The following is a 20328-nucleotide window of genomic DNA, read 5'->3' as shown; positions in this document are numbered from 1 at the left end:
TATGAACGGGGTCTCATCCCTCTGCGCTCGCTCTGTGATCAGGCCAGACTCCGTAGGTGTGTTCGGTGTTGTGTTTCGGCCCTCACTGAGACTTTCTGGGAGTTTTGCCATTAAACACAAAGTGAGCATTCCTCACAATTTATTTGAGCAGATATGAGCTCTCTGGGGTCGTTTACACTTATGATTTAGGTCTTACATAACAGAGGAGCTGAAGATTAAATCACCCTGACTGTGGTATTTATCAGGAGAGAAACTCAGCAGGTCGACCCCTGTGGATCCTTTTTTTTTTTTTTTTTGGTAAAAGACATCACTTCTTCATTGTTACTCTTCTTTATCTTCGCCAGAGCTGAAATATTAAAAACGCATTCCTGCTGAGTCAGCTGAGACGAACGTCCACACCGTACCTCCCTCTGCCTTTTTGGTTTCCACGGCGATGACTCCCAACGCACACTCACATTTTTTCTTAATTACCAGTTCTACATCTGATTCTATTTCTTTTTTTGTTTGTTCTCAATGTGAAAGAAGACGGCTCTTTAAATTGTGTGAACTCGTGTTGAAAGCTTCTGATGGTCACATTTAGGACTTTTCAATTTTTTTATTTTTTAATAAAATCTAATTGTATTTTATTCCACAAAACAGACAGTTCTTCTACTGTCGGCCAGCTTGTTGTATGTGGTACAGATCTTCCTCAAGAGATATTGAATATATTAAAGTTCATTCATTCACTTTACTGCTCATGACCCCCAGAGTAAGGGTGCAACAGACTACTCTACTATCCCTGGAAGACAAATATCCCTTTTTTATTTTTGGTTGATGTTGTCTTTAGGTCCTGACAGATATTAATAACTCGCGTGCTCTGAAAAAGAAACCAAAAAAATGTCGTCACTCCGGTTCGCGTTTTGTAAACCGATAAAGCTTCTCTGCTCCGTGCGTGCACGAGCCCACACTCAAAGCACGAGCTGAAACCCACTTCTGTGACCAATGGCGCTCGTGCATGTAAGTGAGGGGGCGTGGCTTGTGAGGGAGCACAGAGGGGAGGGGATGAGTGAAGACGGAGCACTGAGGGAATGCTACTTAAAAAACCTTTAAATCCTGTTAAAATCACTTCACATCCCCTTTGGTGATTTTCTTTAACAGCATATTTTACACCGGTCTGTTCATGAATAGGGAAATGCTAAGCTAGTGCTATATGCTAACTCCAGCAAACAAAGTTGAAAAACATCAAGGTGTTTGAAGCGCTGATGGATAAGCAACGAAGCCTGACAGAGAGCTGGAAAAGAAAGCTGCTGAAAGAGAAGAAGGGGAGAGTGAAGGAGGGAGGAGAGCTCCAAAGCTAAACTCTCTGTGAACCACAGAAACGATAATGGACACAGCTGGGAGAGTGAAGTCAACAATGAGCCATGCAAAGTGTGCGTCTGTGTGTGTGAGTGAGTGTATCTATCCATCAAATGTGTCACACAAACAGTCACCAGTGTGTATCTCTTCGGGTCAGGTGGTTCGTGCATGCGCTCTTAAATTTCTGTCTTTCACAGAACGAAGAAAGGAAGGAGTCCTCACAAGTCTAAAAGTCTTCTTTTTTATCGTGAAGATCTTTTCATGAGAGGAATGTTTGGCACATCTCCTGGTTCGTTTCAGGGAAAACTCAGGGAGGAACATGTCTGCAGTAACAGGCGAGACGGGGCATCCCAGAAGTCAAGACCAACAAGTCCTGTCTTCATTTGGAGTTCTGGGTCAAGTCACGAGCGACGACGGGAACAAGTCAAGCTCAATTCAAAAACTGTGTAACTGATCGAGGTGCTTCGGTTCCCAGTGAGATTGATGAAAACTTCATCTGTTAGTCAATGTTTGCTTCTGGACTCGTACAGTGAAAGCACTCTGCTGAGTGGAGGATAAAGAAGCGTTCGGGCTTCCTTAAAGCCTGCTAGCATTCAGCTGAATGAAAGCTAGCTTACCCGTCACTGTGTGATGAAAGGGGCCGAGGATAAGAGACGAACGAGGACGCTGATTGATGAAGCTCAGAAGAGAGAAAGAGAAGTAAATACTGAACAGGATTTTACAGGTTGGCGAGAGCTTTGAGAAGCAGTACGACACCGAGCTCGATATGTTAGCTCACTTCATGTTTTATGAAAAGGTGTGAATCTGTGTCCATGCTAAAGATCACATGCATCTTCTCTTCATAGATGTTTAGATTTCAATCATTGGTCCGTACCTCGGGATGCTTTTTACTTCCTTTTTTATCACTTATATTTTTAGTTAACTTTGCATAAATAGCCATACAAATCTCGATTTTTTTTTAAGGGGAAAAAAGCAAAACAACATTTTTTCCATTACAGTTTAAGTTGTCACCACTAAGAGACTCACAGAACAAGATTTAAACACTTTTTTTCCACATTGTTTATTTAAAAAAAATAGAAAAACTTTAATTTGAGCCCAATTATGATGAACTTTTTACCCCGAATGTTTCATTTTCCTTCACTGTACCTCCCCATGGGGGTTAGCATGTATACGCCAACTAAAATAACAAAACGCAGACTTGACATGCATGAGGTAAACACACACCACACCACTGCTCAGAGTGTGTGTGTGTGTGTGTGAGAGTGTGCTGGAGAGCTCTCCTGCCTGGCTCCTCTCATGTTCCCCTCTCTCAGGTGTGCTGCAGGTAGAGGTGAGGACGGAGAATCATGGAGAGAGAGAGAGAGAAGAGAGAGAAGAGAGCCGCATGTGACACCGGTGAAGATGCACAGCTGGAGAAGTGAAGCGTTACAGGGGTGAGACCGGATTTCACAGATCCAACAGGGGGAGCGGCACTCTGTGTGTGTGTGTGTGTGTGTGTGTGTGTGTGTGTGTGTACCTCCCACTGTTTGTTCACACATCATGCTTCTGCTACACCGTGAGCCTCAATGAACTCACAGACCGAGACACCGATACGACACAGTTGCAGAATCAGATTCAGAATCAGATTCCCGCTGTGAGAAGAGCCACTGTCACCTTCTGAGTCACGGATAAGATCCTACGTGAGTGTTGAACGTTGTCGTCATTAAAATCAGACACTAGTTCCTTTATTCAGAGTCAGACTAGAGAGAGAGAGAGAGAGAGAGAGAGAGAGAGGGGAATGACTTGCAGGAAAGGGGCTGCAGGTCAGATTCGAACCCGTGGCCTAGCTTCTGTACCTTTGACACATGCACTAACCACTAGAGCACAGGGCCCCCTAGTTGCTTTAGTAATTATTTAACTTGCTTAAATTCCAACATGGAGAAACAACAGCTTTTTGCAGAAATCCTCCAGACTGTGTGTGTGACATAGTTAATATAAGGCCTATCGTTTTATTATCTGCGGTGTGTGCTTACGTGGGTACGTATTTGTCTTTACGTGTCCATTAAATACAGGTATCTGTCAGTGGGACACGTGTGTGTTTGCATACGTGTGTGAGAGAGTGTGTGTTTAAGAGCAAATATAGTGTAGAGTTTTTTTTTTATTTGACAAAGTTATCAAGCTGAGTGTGTGTGTGTGTGTGTGTGTGTGTGTGTGTGTGTGTGTGTGTTCACAGTGAGTTATCAGACAGTGTTCATGAGGTGACACGGTGACGACCACAGAGGGAGAAAGAGAGGAGACGAATGAAAAGAAAAAATCATTTAAACAGGGAACAACAGATCAAAATAACATTTTAATAAAAGAGTTACAGCGATCTCAGGGATTTTATTATTTATTTATTTGTGCACCAACACACCAAGACAAATTTCTTGTTTATGTAAATGTACTTGGCAATTAAACCGATTATTCTGACTCTGAGATTTAAACTTCACTCGTCATTCAGAGTTTTTTCAAATACACAGAATCATGAACATGAATCACACAGTTATTTCTTCAGCTGAAAATACATGTAGTTCCTGTAACAAGAGAGCCTGCAGGTGTTAAAGTGATGTCGGGCAGCAGTAGCTCAGTTTGCAAGGACTCGGGTTTGGAAGCGTCCGAGTGCGGACCAAAAGAAGAAAGTCGGTCTGGTCCCTGCGTAGAAGCCCCGCTCGAAACAGATGCAGGTTTTCACAAAGATATAAAGTCTGTTGTTTAGTTTAGTCAAGAGTGCAGCTGGCGTGCAGCCGTACACACACACACACACACACACACACACACACGCACACACACACACACACACATGCGTAGTGTATTTAATTTATACAGTGGAGCTCCTCGCACATTATGCACGGACACAAACAAGCCAAAGAATGTGTGTGGGTTTATTTTACAGATCACATATTAAGAAAAAAACAACAACATGGTCATACGTGACAGAGAAGACAGTTCCTGTTTTACCACAGAACATCCCTGCTTCTGATTGGCTCGGAGACGTCCATTTAAATCCTACACGCAGCGACACGGCGTTAACGGTTTTCCCTGCAGCCGGACACTAATGAAGCGGAGACGTTCACCTGTAGTCCACATTAACTGTGATGACCCCAGCAGTCGCATTAATAGAAAGTGTTGCTCACCACCGTGTTCTCGCTGACTTGTCAATTTCAGTCCGCGTCCCAGAATGCAGTTCTGTGAAAACCAGAAGTGAAAGCAGGCAGATGTTTCCATGTTTTCACCGTCAGCAGTTTGCAGGAGACAGACAAACAGACGGACACGTTCACGACTCAGTCCATCTTAAAGTCAACATCATTATTTACCAACAAGCGTTACAACTGGGGGCGGCCATGATGGACGTCTTGATTTATTTATTCAATGTGCCACATTAGCTCGCTCTCGTTTGAAGTGCGAGGCTGAACGAGCTCCTTCCACCTGAACACTGTAACACGTGATGAATATTTCCCTCAGGCACCTCACCTTTGATAACTGGACGTTTAGTATTAACCTTTTATGGTTACAGCATGCACACAGTGACTGATGCTGCAGAAGGTGAAAAGGGCGGCTGTGGATTAGCGGTTGAGTCGGTCGTCTGTACACCGGAAGGTCCGGGGTTTGATCCCCAGCTCCTGCAGCGACACGTCCGATGTGTCCTCGGTTCAGACACTTAACCCCAAGATGCTCCCGTCGGCAGGCTGTGAATGGATGAGTTACACAGCAGAGTGAAAAAAGAAAAGCTCAAGTCCTTTCACCATGTACCGAGGAGGTCAACAGGAGTTAAGACCAAGAGGAGGAAATGTGGCACACACAAAAGCGGACAGGATACAATATAAGGAAAGAACAAACAGTGAAAGCAGTATAATCAAAATAAATTAAACTACAAAAGTAATTAACAAAAACAAAAGCAATGAAAACAAGTTAAATCAGTTAAAAGCAGGAATAACTAGACTAATAAATAGAGAGATGATTAAAGGCATTAAGAGACGTCACAGCCCATCATGCCGGCGTCCTTTTGTCTCTGCAGAGGAAGTGTCCCCGTTTTCACTAAACATATTTCCTGTTTGCACACAGCCTGGCCTGAGGGACACATCCATTTGTCCCAGTAAGAATGGCGTGTTGCCCTCTCCCTGCATCCTCTTTCCTGCTGCAGCGCGCCCACGCTCGCGTATCACCGGCACTCTGCAGCGTTACCGTGCCGACTCACGACACATTTCAAAGCCTCTTCGGGACGCATCCCACCTTGACTTGAATGAAGGCGGAGGTGTCGAGGTGTATGTAAACCACTGTTTTCTTGGTGTGGGGGATTTTGAGGCTGTTCAAAAACCTCCACAGAGCAAACTGAAAAATAATAAACTAGTGAGAGAGAAAAGAGCAGTGTGTAGCATGCGTGCAGATACAAAGCGCAGAACAAATTGTATTTTTATTTGTCATTTAACGTTCATGATGTTAAAAGATGTCCTTGTTTCCGCAGGCCTCGTGTCCTCAGGCGAGACAAAGTGTGTCCTCAAGTCTTTTTCTCTGAGTCAGCGTCGTCACCTGACCTGCCCCGCCGAGGGTCAAGAAAAGACGGGTTTTCCTCTAAAGAAGGAAAAATAACAGCAGCAGATATAGGAACGACTGATTTGTCCTTTTTGTTTTTAGAAAACAAGTAAAAATAGTGCGGCAGCGTGCAGCAGGACTCAGCAGTCAGTGTGTCTGCAGTGTTGTTGGCTGTGTTTATAGTGAAAGGCTGCAGCCTATTTCAAGCGGCTCCGTGTATTTATGTCAGATGTATACAGCACGGAGGAGCCGGCAGGGCTCGCTCTGTCGCTGTGGTTCGCTCCGGGTCATTTTGGGCAACAGGAGTTTGTAAAAAAAGACGTTTTCAATGAGGAAAAAAAAAAGCAGGTTGAGTTGTTTGTCATCATCAGGATTTGGGAGTCTGTCTGGGTCGACTGAGGCAACCACAGCTCGTCCCGAGGCGATCAGAGAGACGGGATCAGGTCGTAGGATCAGTCTGGTTTTGTCTCTGTTTGTAAGGTGTGAGGGTTTCCTGCTTTGTTGTGTTTCGTGTGGGTGTGAACAGCTTACATTCGTTTTTTTGGTTTTTTATTGAAAGGGACCTTATAGAGTCTGCATCTCCACCAAGAAGCAGGAAGAAGAAGAAGAAGCAACCACTCGCCGGGTGAGTGCATCCTGTGAACTGTACATGTTTTTTACTAGGTCCACATCTGTCGTGCAGCTCAGAGGATGAAGCGTCAGGAGCCTTTTTGAATTTGAGCATTCCCATCTCGAGTACGCATGAATCTTGTCCCAAGACTATCTTCAAGTGAACCGTACTCGGGCACAACCCCCACCCTTGAGTACGGTAAGTTTGTTTACACACTCATCAAATGAACCGGACTTTAAGGTCACATGTGGATTCATCCGCCTTCGAAAATGAAAAGTATTCACCGTTGTTTTCCTTCAGTTATCTACAAGAGAATTTTCTTCCCTAAATCTCTCGTTTCCCAACAACGTTTAACCACCTCAGGTCGTCTGTTTAACAGCATGGAGGGACGTCATCCCAGCTGCTCCGTCACTGCACTAACAGGATGTAGACCAGCTGGTCAGCCCGCAGTGTAACAGTAAAACTCTGCAAACATCATCGACACAGTGACGTCCTGATAACAGTGACCTTTTCATAACTCCCTCACACCTCAATAAACCCACTCTGTTCCTGGATCAGGAAATAATCCCCGACCTTTTACCTGAATCCTAAAACCCAAACCTGATTTATGAAGGTGGATTGTAGCTCAGGTGGTGCAAAGGGTCGCTGTTCAATCTCTGAAATACATGTCGAAGTCCAGTAAGCCAAAGTGTGGACCTTGAACTGCACAAAACCAGCGTGAGTGAGTGAGTGCAGAAAAACACAATGCATGCAACGACTACAATTCAATCTGAACCTGACAGGCAGAAAAAGAAAATAATAATCCAATGTGACCACAAGCTGCAGCTCTTCTTTTCCTCCTAACATGAACTTTGTCGTTCTTCACATCGTTAACATTTATTCTCCGCTGCCACAGTTACATATACCGGCTCTTACGTTTGGCTGGAATCATCTCAACAGAGGAAAGTGGGAACTGATGTTATTTTGATGCTTGTTTGTCATGCATATTTATGTGCACACTGCTCACTGTGGGCCTGCAGGCCAGACGGCCAGATCGCAGCCAATCACCTGCTTCCTTTCTTTACTTCCTCCTGCAGGCGCTCGCAGCTGAATGCAGCTTACATAAGAAAATAAAAGAACCATTGAGCTGTATTTATTCCACACATCCTTCATACAGACTTTATATAACAGTCAGCTCAAAGGGCTGAGACGCAGACAGAGAGCCTGAGCAGGGTAAAGTCCAAACTCACTCAGTAAGCAGGATTTATCAGAGCAGACTTTAAACTGGCCTGTTGTTTTAGGGTCGAGTTACTGATCAACCTGAGGCCTGAGGCCTGGGAGCGCTGCACGGCTGCAAGGGCATAGCACCAACTGTGGGTGACCTCTGAACTTCACCATGACAACACACCCACAGCCGCCAAACAGGCTAGCTAAAACAGCTAGCTTCTAACCTGACAATAAACCAGGAAACTCTGAACACCAAGATCAAGCTATACTGACTCAGATCAGCTCGTAACAGGGGGGGGGGGGGGGGGGGCTGGAGATGATCCCAGACATTTAAAGATGAAGAGATGCTAACGGTGCGCGTTAAACAACATGATAGCATGCAATCAAAAGAAATACAAATTTGACCTCGAAGGTCCTTTTAGCCGAAGAAGAAGATATATTTCATTCATCTCTGAAGGGAAGCATGTATATGTGACCAGTTTGTCACGCTATTGCACCAAATAATAAAAAAAAAAAAAAAATAGAAATGCAACGAACAAACAATACCGGAGCAGCAGAGCAGTTCTGGGCTTCAGAGCCTTGCTCAAGTGCTCCTCAGCAGTGTTCAGAAACTGACCAGTCTCCATCCAGCCTGTACTTGGACCTGAATTGTTGACCGTCTGGTTCTCGACCCCGGGTCCCTCCAGGGTGACGCTCGGTCATTAACTGCAAAAGATACTGTATTCATATGTTTGATTAAAAGGGTATTCCAATGTTTTTTTCTGTGTGACTTGGCAGGAAAGACGTTGACTTTGTGAGACCACGTCAGAGAAATGAGTAAACTGACTGACAGAAAACTCAACCTTTTTAATAATCCAAAGCAAATATGGACAGAGATTTCCTCCACATTAAAATTTAATGACAAAAAAAATGTACAAAAGGTATAAAAATGGAAATATATCAAGTACAGGAAATAAAAGTTAATAGAATTCCTACAGAAAATACAGAGACGTGTCTTTGCATTTTAAATATTGTGGCAAAACAGGTTCAGATTCATCAGATATTACATGCATGGATTATATAACATGCAATTTCAGAATAAGCAAAGTTTACTAAATGAAACACAACTCAACAAAAAGTAAAAATAGGAAGCAAAAAAAGAGGTCTAATCAGGAAATCAAGATGTGTACAGCTTTTAAATCCCACAGGTTTCTTTAGTTTGAACACATCAGCGGTCTGGTCCTCATAGATCTGTGTTTGTTCATCAAGTGAATCGGGATGTGTTGCATCAGTTACATCTGTTGAGGTTGCTAGGCAGCATTTGACGCCCTTAGATACGACAGGGTAAGGTCGAGAACAGGGGACGACACAAACCAAGGCGTTTCAGTTCGGCCTGCTAACCTCGTCTCGACAGATTCCAGTCATAATGGAGAGATGTCGGATGTCCCAGTGTTGATTCAGTTAACGTAACGAACCATCATTATGCTTACGGGGACAAAGATGTCAACGAGTTGCAGCAGTAACAGACAGCCGGCCGTCAGTCTATCAGTCAGTCAGATTCCTGTGTTTACTGAGGCAGTGTGTGGACCACAGATTGTTCAGGCGTCACCTCCCGGGTAAATACACGATAACATTTATTACATGAAAATATTCAAACTCAGTCATGCTCTGTCGAGGAGCTCCATTTGCTTTTCTCTCTGCGTCGCTCTCGCAAATAGACATTTATTCATTCCCAGTGTTTACCGAGTGCGACCGCTAACTACACAGCACTCGAGGGTGAAGTTTTTTTGTTTTTTTCCAGAGAGAACATGGAGGCTGAAACGTGAGCTTGTGATGGCAGAGCAAAAAGGGAGGGGGGGGGGGGACGCGGCAGGGGAGTCGAGCGTGGACGTTTCTGGAAGGCCTCGGTCAGCGCTGGACCCTCTCCACACACACAATCATTAACAGTGTTCATACAAAGCACACGGCTGAAATCTAACCAAGAAAAATACTCGATTTTCACGTCAGAGGGCTGGAAGTTTACCAGAGCCGAGTGGAGATCAAAGGTCACCCAGAGCTCTGTGAAGAAGAAGAAAACAGTCCACTTCAGAGTCTATTTGTTCTGGTTTCAGAAACTCGGAGTCTAAAATTCAAATCACATTTAACACGCACCCGTCGACATTGGGTTTAGCACGAGCACAGAAACGACCAGAAAAAAATGACCAGATCTAGATTTTTTCTCAGCTGCTTGAAAAGGATGACAAAAGGAGCATAACATACTCCTATCAGGTGGAGCTACAGGTCCTCAAAGTGTTTGTGTTGGTCACAAAGACAGTTAAAAGATCACTTGATCCCGGAGGGACAGCAGCTTCTTTTCAACCAAAGGGCCTTTTAGTCCCAGGGACTTCTCTTCCAGGAACTTCCAGGTTCTTGCGGCCCATTGAAGTCGGCATCTCCACCGCTGCCTGAAGTCAACGGGAAGATTGTACAAATCAGGCTGAAGAGCTTAGCAAACAGTTTCTTTGATTACCAATGGAAAGGAGAAGGGTCTGAAATGGTCGACTTAAAGCAAGAAGATGGATTCTAATGAATGCATTGAGTTTCTAAGAGAAAGATTTAGAGTAAAGAAAAAACGTATTTGTTGTGACATTGGAGCATCTGATTTTTGATTGGAAATACATTTACAGTCACCGAAGTTAGAAGACAAAATATTATCAAAGTTGTATTTTAACGGAGGTAAAAAAATAAAATAAATAAAGGTCAGACAAAATAAATAAGTTTTTTACGGCTTTAAAAGGGACAAAATCAATAAAAAATTTAATATTTTGTATCTAAATTTTTTTCTACATTTTGTAGCATCGATGCAACATTTGACCACAACGGAAAGAAAAAGACATTTTAATATTTTCACACAGAAAAAGTGTGAAAAAGAATTCTCTTTAACCGAACACTTGAACAAACATATTTATCTTGGTTTTTTTTAATTCATTACACATTTTATTTTTATTAAAAAGTCATATTTCATAACCAGACAACATTTTTCCATCAGGGAACACAAATACTACCCGATAATCGTATCATGAAATGAGCATCGAATCATTATGATCGAGTCCACTCGAACCCTTACAAAGAGGGGGCGTGGTCAGACACAGCTCATTTACATATTTAAAGCTACAGACACAGAAACAGCCTGTTCTGAGCAGGGCTGAAATAGAGGGGTTTATAGACATGATCAAATACAGGATCAGAGTGGATTTACAACAACACACTTTACACACATGTTGAAGAGGAGCTCTGTGACCTTAGCATGACCTTATCCTAACAAGCACACACACATTTATGTGCACTGTTTTGGTGTCTAAAAAAACAAGTTGTGTTGTGCAGCATTAAATCTCTTTACATTTCATGTTGTCACATAAAAACATTGATGTAGAGTCATTGAGATGTGTTGAAATCCATCATGTCAGTGGAAATGTGCTTTTTTTGGAAATAAGTCAGAACATCTTTTACGTGTCGTTTCAAAGTGACACTTTAACCGATGAGCCAACAGCTCCGTCTGTCCTCGTCCTCAGGTTTCACCTCCGTCTCTCTGTCTTTTGAACACGTTCACTCTTACAGCATCTCTGTCGCGGTGGCTGTGCGTGATGGAGGAAGTCCAGCAGTGAGGTGGATGTTATCAGCGGCTGCAGACGGAGAGCAGGAAACCACAGCTCCAGCCGGGAGCAGAGACGAGGCGAGGAGGAGGAAGAGTCGCTCTGTAACTGAAGGTCGGAAGTGAAGGTGGTTTCTCTCTCTGTCTGTCTGGGTTACATAGCTGTTATCTCTCTTACATAAAGACACAATTACTTCAACACACACACACACCAACAGTTTTAAAATAAGGACCGTGAGCGTTATGAAACACCTGTTTAAGGTCACGTATTTTTTAGTCCAGCCCATTTGAACCCTCTTTGACTCTCACTGTATAAGATTGCTTAAATTGGACTCTTTGTTATTTCATGCAGACATTTCTCAAACGTACTGTTGGATATTTTAATGTCATTGCCTGTCGAACACTAGCATCGAATTTAGCATCCTTAGCAGAACAAAAACATGTATATACACGTCCAGGTCGGTTTATGCTTTTTTAGATATTAGAGAAACCATAATAACAATTCTTAAAATATTCAACTGTGAAATGAGGTGCAATAAAAAAGTTTTATTATCAAACATGAGAAAAGGCTGCTCACACTAAAGGAAGCAAATATGCTAGAGCTCAAGTCTCTCCAGTCTAAACGTCTCTCCGAGTCCTGACTGTCCACCATGAGGGAGAAGCTCGAGTCTTGCTGCCTGTTGTTGTCAGAGCCGTGTTCACAGGGACGAGACGACCTCGTGTATGAAAGCTGTTTTAGTCAGGGACTAGAGAAGAGAAGAAGCCCATACTCCCTACTCATTTGAAAGTCACCTAAGCGTAACCCAAGTGTGCTAGCATTAGCTCGCTAACGCAACAACGCAGGCCACAGGTAACTGCAGATGGTGCGAAGGAGAATGTCGTTGGTAAATCGCGTGCAATCGTGAGTGGAGAGAGGTTGGAGGTGTGTCGCTGGAGGAGGGCCGAGGCGCGAGTATGTTTCACTTACCTGTTGCTCAAAGGGCTACTGGATGAAAAAGTCGCACATTCGTCCTTTAAATAAATCAAACTTTACAGAGGTAAGCGCCAACATAATAAATAAATAAGCGTTTTCCCTTACATGTACCAACATGTATGAGTTTGGATGTCGGTCATAGGATGCAACACTGAGAGCTGATAAGTTGGCAGCTCTGAACAGAATATGCCGTTGATTATCAAACCGGATCTCGTTGACTTTGACATGTTGGTGTTTTTTTTATGAGCAGAAGTAGAACATTTTTATTGCCGATTTAAAGTTACTTTTATTGCCATGGTGGTAAAACTTTAATTTTAATTTGCCTCAAGCCACGACATGAACTGAATGATTGTGTATCATGATAAGAGGCCTAGTTGTTGTCGTTTTTTTTGCGTTGCATAATGAGTTAAATGTGAAAGTTGAAAGAGTTCATTCAGTTATTTTAAGCATAAAGACTCTCTCTGAGAATGTTTTAATGTGATGAAACACATAATAAACCTGCTCAGGTTCAAATGTTTGTGATTGTTAGGAGAAGTGGTTCGATGTGCAGCGGGATAAAAACGGCCCTGCTCGATGTTAATGCAGACATCACAGAGCAATGCCCGTCCAGTTATTTTTTACTCTGTGGCAGCCTGGTGGCTCCACACTCTGACAGTGAAGGATGTGTGCGTGAAACCTGTGTGTGCATTTCCTGCCGGATTTTTTTCAATATTCCCATTTCACAAAAACCCAAAATGAAGGAGGTGGTGGAGCCAGGAAAGGCCCGGAGGAATTCCTGCGAGCTGAGTGTTTTTCGGGCAGAAATGGAGTGTGACAGCTCGACAGCCAGAGGTCTCATTGCTCTGCATTCTCCCAGAAACGTTTCAGGATCCCAAACGAACGAGCTGATAGAATAATGTTTGTTGTTCCAGTGGGGAAACGACAGGAAGGGACTACACACAAATCAGCAGTTGCTTCACATGCCACAAAAGCCTCGTCTAGCCCTCAGCGAGGCCTCGAGGCTTCGGATTTACAAAGCCGCAGCTTTAAGGCGGTGAGCGCCCGTAGCCAAACAGACTGCATGAAGCCGCGGCCACAAAAGCCCATGATCGTCCCCGGGGCTTCAGGACACACCGCGGGGTGTTATCTGTGTCTGGAAGGTGTGTGTTTGTGTGTGGCCGGCCCTGAGAGATGAGTCATGTTAGAGAGATTAGTGGCGAGTCTGGAGCAGGAGGAGCTGGTGTTAGCGATTAGCATCACACAGTGATACTGTGTGAGGTGATGGAGGGATCAGCTGTGAGAGTGTGGATCACATCATCTGTCTTAACGGCCTCAAAAGAAAAATAATACGACTTGGTGCTCGTGATTCATGTTCATGAGAAGTTTTTCCTCCAAAATAAAATAGTTTAAAATATTTGACAGAGACTCAATCCTGCAGCTGCGTCTTCATTTCTCTGTGAGATTCAAAACATCCAAAGGTCATTCCTCCTCTCAATCCTAAATCTGCACGGACGCAAAGAAAAACTTCCTAAAAAGATGAAGAGAGATGTGACGATTTAAAAAGCCCCGTCACACGCACAAGTGAAAATATTTTGGAGCCTTTTTTATTCCCACTGTTGTTTATTTCACTAAGCCCGGCTAAGGCCGAGCTCAGACTGCAGGAAAGATTAATAAATCTGGTTGCATTTCACACATTAGGAGAAACTGCTCAGAGTTTCTCATTAATCTCAAACATGATTTCTTCTGGATGGCAGATGTGAGTGGAAAGCACATTTCTCTGTTGATATCAAAGTTTAGCACGCTAATAACAAAACGATGCATGAAAAATTAATTCATCACATTTTTACCAAACGTTCACTTCGGATAAAAAAACGGATCTAAAAAAACAAACATGACACGCACGCCACCCAGTCGGCTCATTTTAAACTGGCTACAAACTTGACGATTTTGGACACAAACGAGCGGGTGAGGCGTGGACCGCTTCACGGCTTGTCACAACAAATCGACTGCGTTTGTCTCGGCACCAGGACAGCCGACTGAGGACGATGATTGAATTTGTTTTTCCTCTGAAGTCACATCATAATGCTGGTTTTGTTGCTAACTCAAATCTGTCGAGACACAGCGTCATGTTGGACCGAAGCAGCAAAGTTCAAAACACAAACACGATAACATCTTGAATCTTCAGAGGTTGCTGTCCGCTGACTTTCACGGTTTCAAGGTGACTCGCCCTCAGCCTGCATCGTCTCCACACTCAGGAGTCTCTTTTCTTTCAGAACTCAACCGTTTCCAAAAGCTCGGGGTGTGAAGTTTTATCACTGTGAACATTTCAGGCGTGTTCGTCTGCTGCGTGCGATGAACTTGGGAGTGTTTGCTAAACGTTCCTGAGAAAAGAGTGTGGAGCCGAGCCAAGGAGGAGGTGGAGCTCCACGCTGAGCTTCATCCTCCTGCTGGACCGGTTGATGATGAGATCTTTTTTATTGAAGAGTACGATCCTTCCTTTCATCTGTAACTTTGCTCGCACCTTGACTCCAGTGACCTAAACGAGCTGCTGATCCACAGCTGTTTGGTTGAACACGGAAAATGATGTTTTGCACTTGTTCTTGGCATGGCCTTCTTCAGTTTCTCCCGGTTGTTTCACACGCTGTTAAACTTTCATCACTGCAGGAACACAGAGCTGGAGTCTCCTGCTGTACAGCAGCCCAGCATTACATTCTGACAGATGTGTTAAAACAGCTGGAGAGTAAAAAGAACAGGTTGAACAGACTTATGTTTATTCTGAAACAAGACGTTTATATCTCCTCTGAGTTTCATGAATTTTCTGTCCATCAGTCTAAATAAAAAAAGCTTTATTTTTCACCTCCTCTCACCGTCACTTCTCGTTTTCTTGTTGAGTTTCCTTCCTCTTCGAACCTCTTTGCAGCCTCCTCCTCTCCTCCCTTCTTTCTGCTTCTTCTTTTCTTTTTCATCCTCTCCTCCCCTCCCACACCACACTCCTCCTCCTCTCTTTTCTTCTTAGTGTATGTCTTCATTTATCGCATTCCTTCCCAATATCTCACCTCCTTCCCTCCTCTCCTTGCTTCCTCCTCTCCTTCACTCTCCCCTCTGTATCTCTATCTTATTTTACCCCCGTCTCCCCTCCTCTCTCCTCTTCATAATAACAATAATGTTGCTTACCTTTATTTACAGTTTTCAAAAAAAAGGGTTTCAACAACATGAAACAGAAGAGACAGAAGTCATTGAAATAAACTCTAAAAGATTTATACCGCTTACAAACTCCGCCTCTCCATCAGACTCCCATCCTTTCCTTTCAAAGTGAACTCTCCTCCATCTTTCTGCTTTTTCCTCCTCCTCCTCCTCTTGAGTTTCATGTTTAGTCTCTCCTCCTCCTCCTCCTCTTGAGTTTCATGTTTAGTCTCTCCTCCTCCTCCTCCTCTTGAGTTTCATGTTTAGTCTCTCCTCCTCCTCCTCCTCTTGAGTTTCATGTTTAGTCTCTCCTCCTCCTCCTCCTCCTGAGTTTCATGTTTAGTCTCTCCTCCTCCTCTCCGTCGTCTCCTCTGACAGCAGGGTTCACATGTGACTGATTAACTGGATTCGGGTTGGATTCTGGTCTCTGTCAAAACTTCACTTCGCCTCCTTATCGAGGAGTTGAAGCTGCAGAGGCCTCCTCTCCTTCACTCCCTCACTTCCTTTCTGAGTCTCCTTTTTTTTTAATTCCTCTTTTATCCTGCCTCTGTTTTTTCTCCTCTTTACTTTTCATCTTCCCTTTCTCATATTTACTGACTTCCCTTTTTGTTTCTACTCCTCCACCTTGAACTCTCATTTCACACTGAGTTCAATCACAGAAAGTGTTTATTCTCTTTACCATCATTATCCCAACAATAGAAATACAGAAGTGTAAGGACTCTACACTTTACTTATTAATGACCCCACATGGCTGTTATCTACAGGATAATCCAACCTTGATGGGACTCGATCATATTTTATTTATGTTTTTTGTGTAATTTCTTAACTTCAGTTTCTGCTCTTTGCGTATCTGCTTTAAAATATCGCATCAAGCCACAAATGCAAAACACTTTAAAAGTCACATTTGCTTTCTCTACTTGGCTTCAAAGCTCTGCTCCTCAACCATTTGAATTCTACAATTTTATTTACATTACCCCCCAGTCGTACTCGTCCCACAGTTTGAGAATACATGCTCTGTATTTGACAATCAGGTTTGGTCGTGTTAGAGGCTTGTGGGTAATGTAGGCGATGAGAAGTCGTGATCGGCACGAGAGTGTTTAAGGTCAACGGTGTCGGCGTACCACTGGATTTGATGAGAGTCAAACACCTCAGGTGTGTGTGTGTGTGTGTGTGTGTGTGTATCTGCAAGGAACATTTCATGTGCAATATATATTGCTATTTGTTCCTTGCTGAGTGATGTGTGTTGTTTGGTTACCTGCAGATGTAAATTAGCATAAGGCTAACTCTAGTGCAATGCATCAAATGGTTTACATTTATGTTTTAATTGCACATGGTCCCTTATAAATAAAGTTGAAGTGAATTGAATTTGCATAGCGATCGCCCGTCCATGTAAACACAGCTCTGACAACAACACAGCCAGCAGGACTCGAGCTCACTGAACTGATGCTGCCCGATGCAATGAACTCAAAAACATCCTGCAAGTCTGAGTCATGAAGAGAAGACAGACGATGTATAAAAATAGTGCCCAGGTCTAAAAATACCCTTACACAAACAGCAGGTGACCCGTGTTAAACCTGAACTCTTCCATCACAGATGATGCTGAGCAGTTCTCAGCATCGTGCTCTGAGATCTGCAGCGCATGACTCATCGCGCTCGCTCCTAATTCATCACTAAATTGCAAAATCATGAGCAACTCCTTGTTCGAGTTTCTGTTTTGCCAAAGTTCCTAAAATATCTAAGAACATCCATATATCTGTCCGATCTAATGCCTCTTTAATCTGGGGGATTATTTGATGAAGCGTTTATTCGTCATGTTGGGTTTTTTTTGGTTTTTTTTCCTCCTCGGTGTCAGCAGCTCTGAAGCGGGGCGAGCAGCCAAACGTTCTCCCCTCTCAGAGCGGAGGACGATACTGATCTGAAAGCAGCAGAGTCACTCATGAGTCACGGTGACCGGGTGTGAACGGACGCCTCATGACTCGACAGCAGCTTCCACACGGATCACAGAAAACAACAGATCTCGGAGGTGAGATCAGAAAAGAACAAACTGATCGAGTTTTTTTTTTCTTTTTTTTTGTGTCTCTAATAGCCGTACAGTGTTCAACAACAAAACAATGTTTTGCAATAAATCTACCGTGTTATTTTACTGTTATTAAAAAAAAAAAACTTGCAGAACAACTCAGAGAAAATTCAAAGTGAGCAGAATTCAATCCAACAGCAGAGGGAGTGACGTTTATTGTCTGATCGACCGCTACGATGTCTGTGCACGTAATTAAACTGCTGCGCTACATTTCCTGTTTGTCAGGATGTTGTTCTCTGCTCTTTTGCGTCTCCGATGGACTGCACGTAGCGTTGATATGAAGGCAGATATCCTCATTATACCATCGTACAGCGGACTCTGTCGCTTCGCCTGCTACTTGGTTGTGTCCGGTCTTACCTGAGGAGACCCCCCCCCCACCCCCCCCCCCCCCCTCGTGTCTGACGGGCAAAGTCTCCTTCTTTGAGGAGCAGAGTACGTGAACAGCCAGGAACGTCAGGAGACTCTCCGGAGCCGTGATTACATTAAAAAAAATAAAAAAATCAATGCAATACAGAAAAGAAGTTTGACTTTTGGGACCAAAAAGCTTCTGTTGAATTGAATGTGACAACGCTTCTCTGGGACAGTGTAGCTTCAATGATCTGTCCCTTTGATCACATGGACCAAATACACTGAATCCATATACAGCAGAAAAGGGCAGCCATGTTTTTTCCCTACTGGCTCACTGCTGCTGTGTTCGACCTCTGTGCGGTAACAGGAACTGCTGTGAAGGAGGTTGACCTCTGACTTCACAGTAATGTCGGCAGACTAGATTTTAACAGTGTGTGTGTGTGTGTGTGTGTGTGTGTGTGTGATCAAGTCGATCCGGCTCTGCAGCATTGTTGAGCGGAGACGATACGGTCTGCAGCGACGACACTAAAGAGCTCGACAGGTGAAGAAGACAAAGAAGGAAGTTTCACCTGTCGGACTCATTCTGTGTTTGACGCTGATCTTTATGTCTCGTCTCTGAGCTCGTTCAAGCTACTCGTTTCCTCCTCTCATGTAAACCTCTGCTCTAAAAAGCGTCGAAAGAAAACTTCCTCAACTGGCTCCTTTCTATGTGAAGGAGTCCAGACACCCCGCCGAGCTAATCTGCCTGTCAATCTCACGCTCCAGTTTAGCCTCGCTCGTGAACGAGAGCCCGACATACTTAAACTCCTTCACGTGGGGCAACGAACAGATTACCTACCTGAGATTAAAAACAAATATATTTAATATAGATTTTAAAGTATAAACTAATAAACATGTGGTTCAACATTATGCACAATGAATAAATGAATAATCTATTGAAAATATTTCCCTAAATTCAAGTGGTGAAATAATTCAGGCGTGATCGAGCAAATTTAAATAAATAATAAATATATATATTAAATATCAAATTATGAATTCATAACAAATTCACATGAGCTGTTTGCAACGTGAAAAATATCTGCACATCCTGGAGCAGCCACACAAAGAAACCCTGTGTGTGGCGAGCCAATCGGCTGTGGTCCCTGAACGCATCACAACATCTTCAGCCCTGGTGATGAAATAACACAACAGGAAGTTCCTTAAAAGGTCAGGCCCCGCCTCCAGGGAGAACAGAGAGAAGACGTGTCAGCAAGGTGGAAACATATTTTACCTCCAGGTGACACACACACACACACACACACGTTAGCCTAATTACCTGATGAATAGCGATGTCAGGTTAGAGAGATAACTCTGCAGCAACAATGGAAAAAACCGATGAATCATGTTTTGTCATCCTACAGGTGTCACGCTGACAACAACAACACTGAAACTTTTCAGTATCTATCTTTTTTGTTCTGCTCTGGTTTGAACTTTGAGCTCTGCGTCTTCAAACCGTTTTCATTTCTCATGTTCATGCAGAACGAAGCTGCAATTATGTTAAAAGTAAAACTTTAAATACATCCGGGTATTCCTGAAAACGTCGATGTTTTTCTGTTTTCAGGCCTTTCGTACACGCACGTTACGAAAATGCACCTTTTCTGAAAACTCCTTGAAACTTCACAGTGTCCACCGGGTTTCTCCTCCGTTTGACGTCATCCTGCGACGCTGTCACTTTAACGTTATGGCAGACGTAACCAAACACACACACACACACACATTTACTCTCCCACTCCCGGATGTTGAGGAGCAGAGACGCCTGAATGAACTACAGAGGTCACTGCTGCTTCATCCCACGCTCTGCGACCCCACAACACAACAACAACGACGTGCGGCTTATATAACAGTCGGCGGTTTATGACGAGACCTCTGGAGTTTTTCTCCACGCACACACAGCGAGTAAGGTGTGGCAGTGATGAATCAGGCGGCTCAGACAGAGTTAAACTTCAGTAAATAAAACAAAGCAAACTCTAATCCTTCACTCAGAGCACAAATCCCTGCAGAGCTCCTCAACCTGAGAAGGAGGAAGAGGAGAAGAAGGAGGAGGAGGAGGAAGCACCTGCCCCGCCCGTCTGCGAAGAGGAGGAGGAGAAAAGGGAGGACAGAGATGAAGATGAAGACGAGGAAGAGATGGTCGGGTGAAACAGACCTGGCCTGAATGATTTCTAATCTAAAGAGTGATAAAAAACTTATCAGAGGTCTTGATAAGACTGATCAGCTGACACCCAGTAACTTCCTGTGCAGCAGGAAACAGACGTCACTGTCACTGTCAGATAATAACAACGTAGCTGCCACGCACACACACACACACTCACACACACACACACACACACACACCCTTCACATAAAACTCTTAAATATCATACTTTAATCTCCAACGTCTGATTTAATTTAAGAGCAGAGGATTCTTATAAACCTTAGAC

General features: G+C 43.6%; 1 long non-coding RNA gene across 2 annotated transcripts; it reads left to right on the top strand.

Moving 5' to 3' along the window:
* Positions 1 to 2956: 2956 nt before the first annotated feature.
* Positions 2957 to 13671, top strand: LOC306821334. 2 transcript variants are annotated; one of them, XR_013778770.1, is made up of 4 exons: positions 2957 to 3014; positions 6443 to 6508; positions 11276 to 11437; positions 13023 to 13671. It is a non-coding gene; the product is annotated as an uncharacterized lncRNA (long non-coding RNA). The 2 variants fall into 2 exon arrangements; XR_013778771.1 differs by lacking the exons at positions 2957 to 3014; positions 6443 to 6508 and adding an exon at positions 9062 to 9294.
* Positions 13672 to 20328: the final 6657 nt, after the last annotated feature.

This window comes from Symphodus melops, assembly GCF_947650265.1.
Source record: "Symphodus melops genome assembly, chromosome: 3".
Taxonomy (NCBI): Eukaryota; Metazoa; Chordata; class Actinopteri; order Labriformes; family Labridae; genus Symphodus; species Symphodus melops.
The sequence above is the reverse complement of the archived record's forward strand: the minus strand, read 5'-3'. Positions and strand labels throughout refer to the sequence as shown.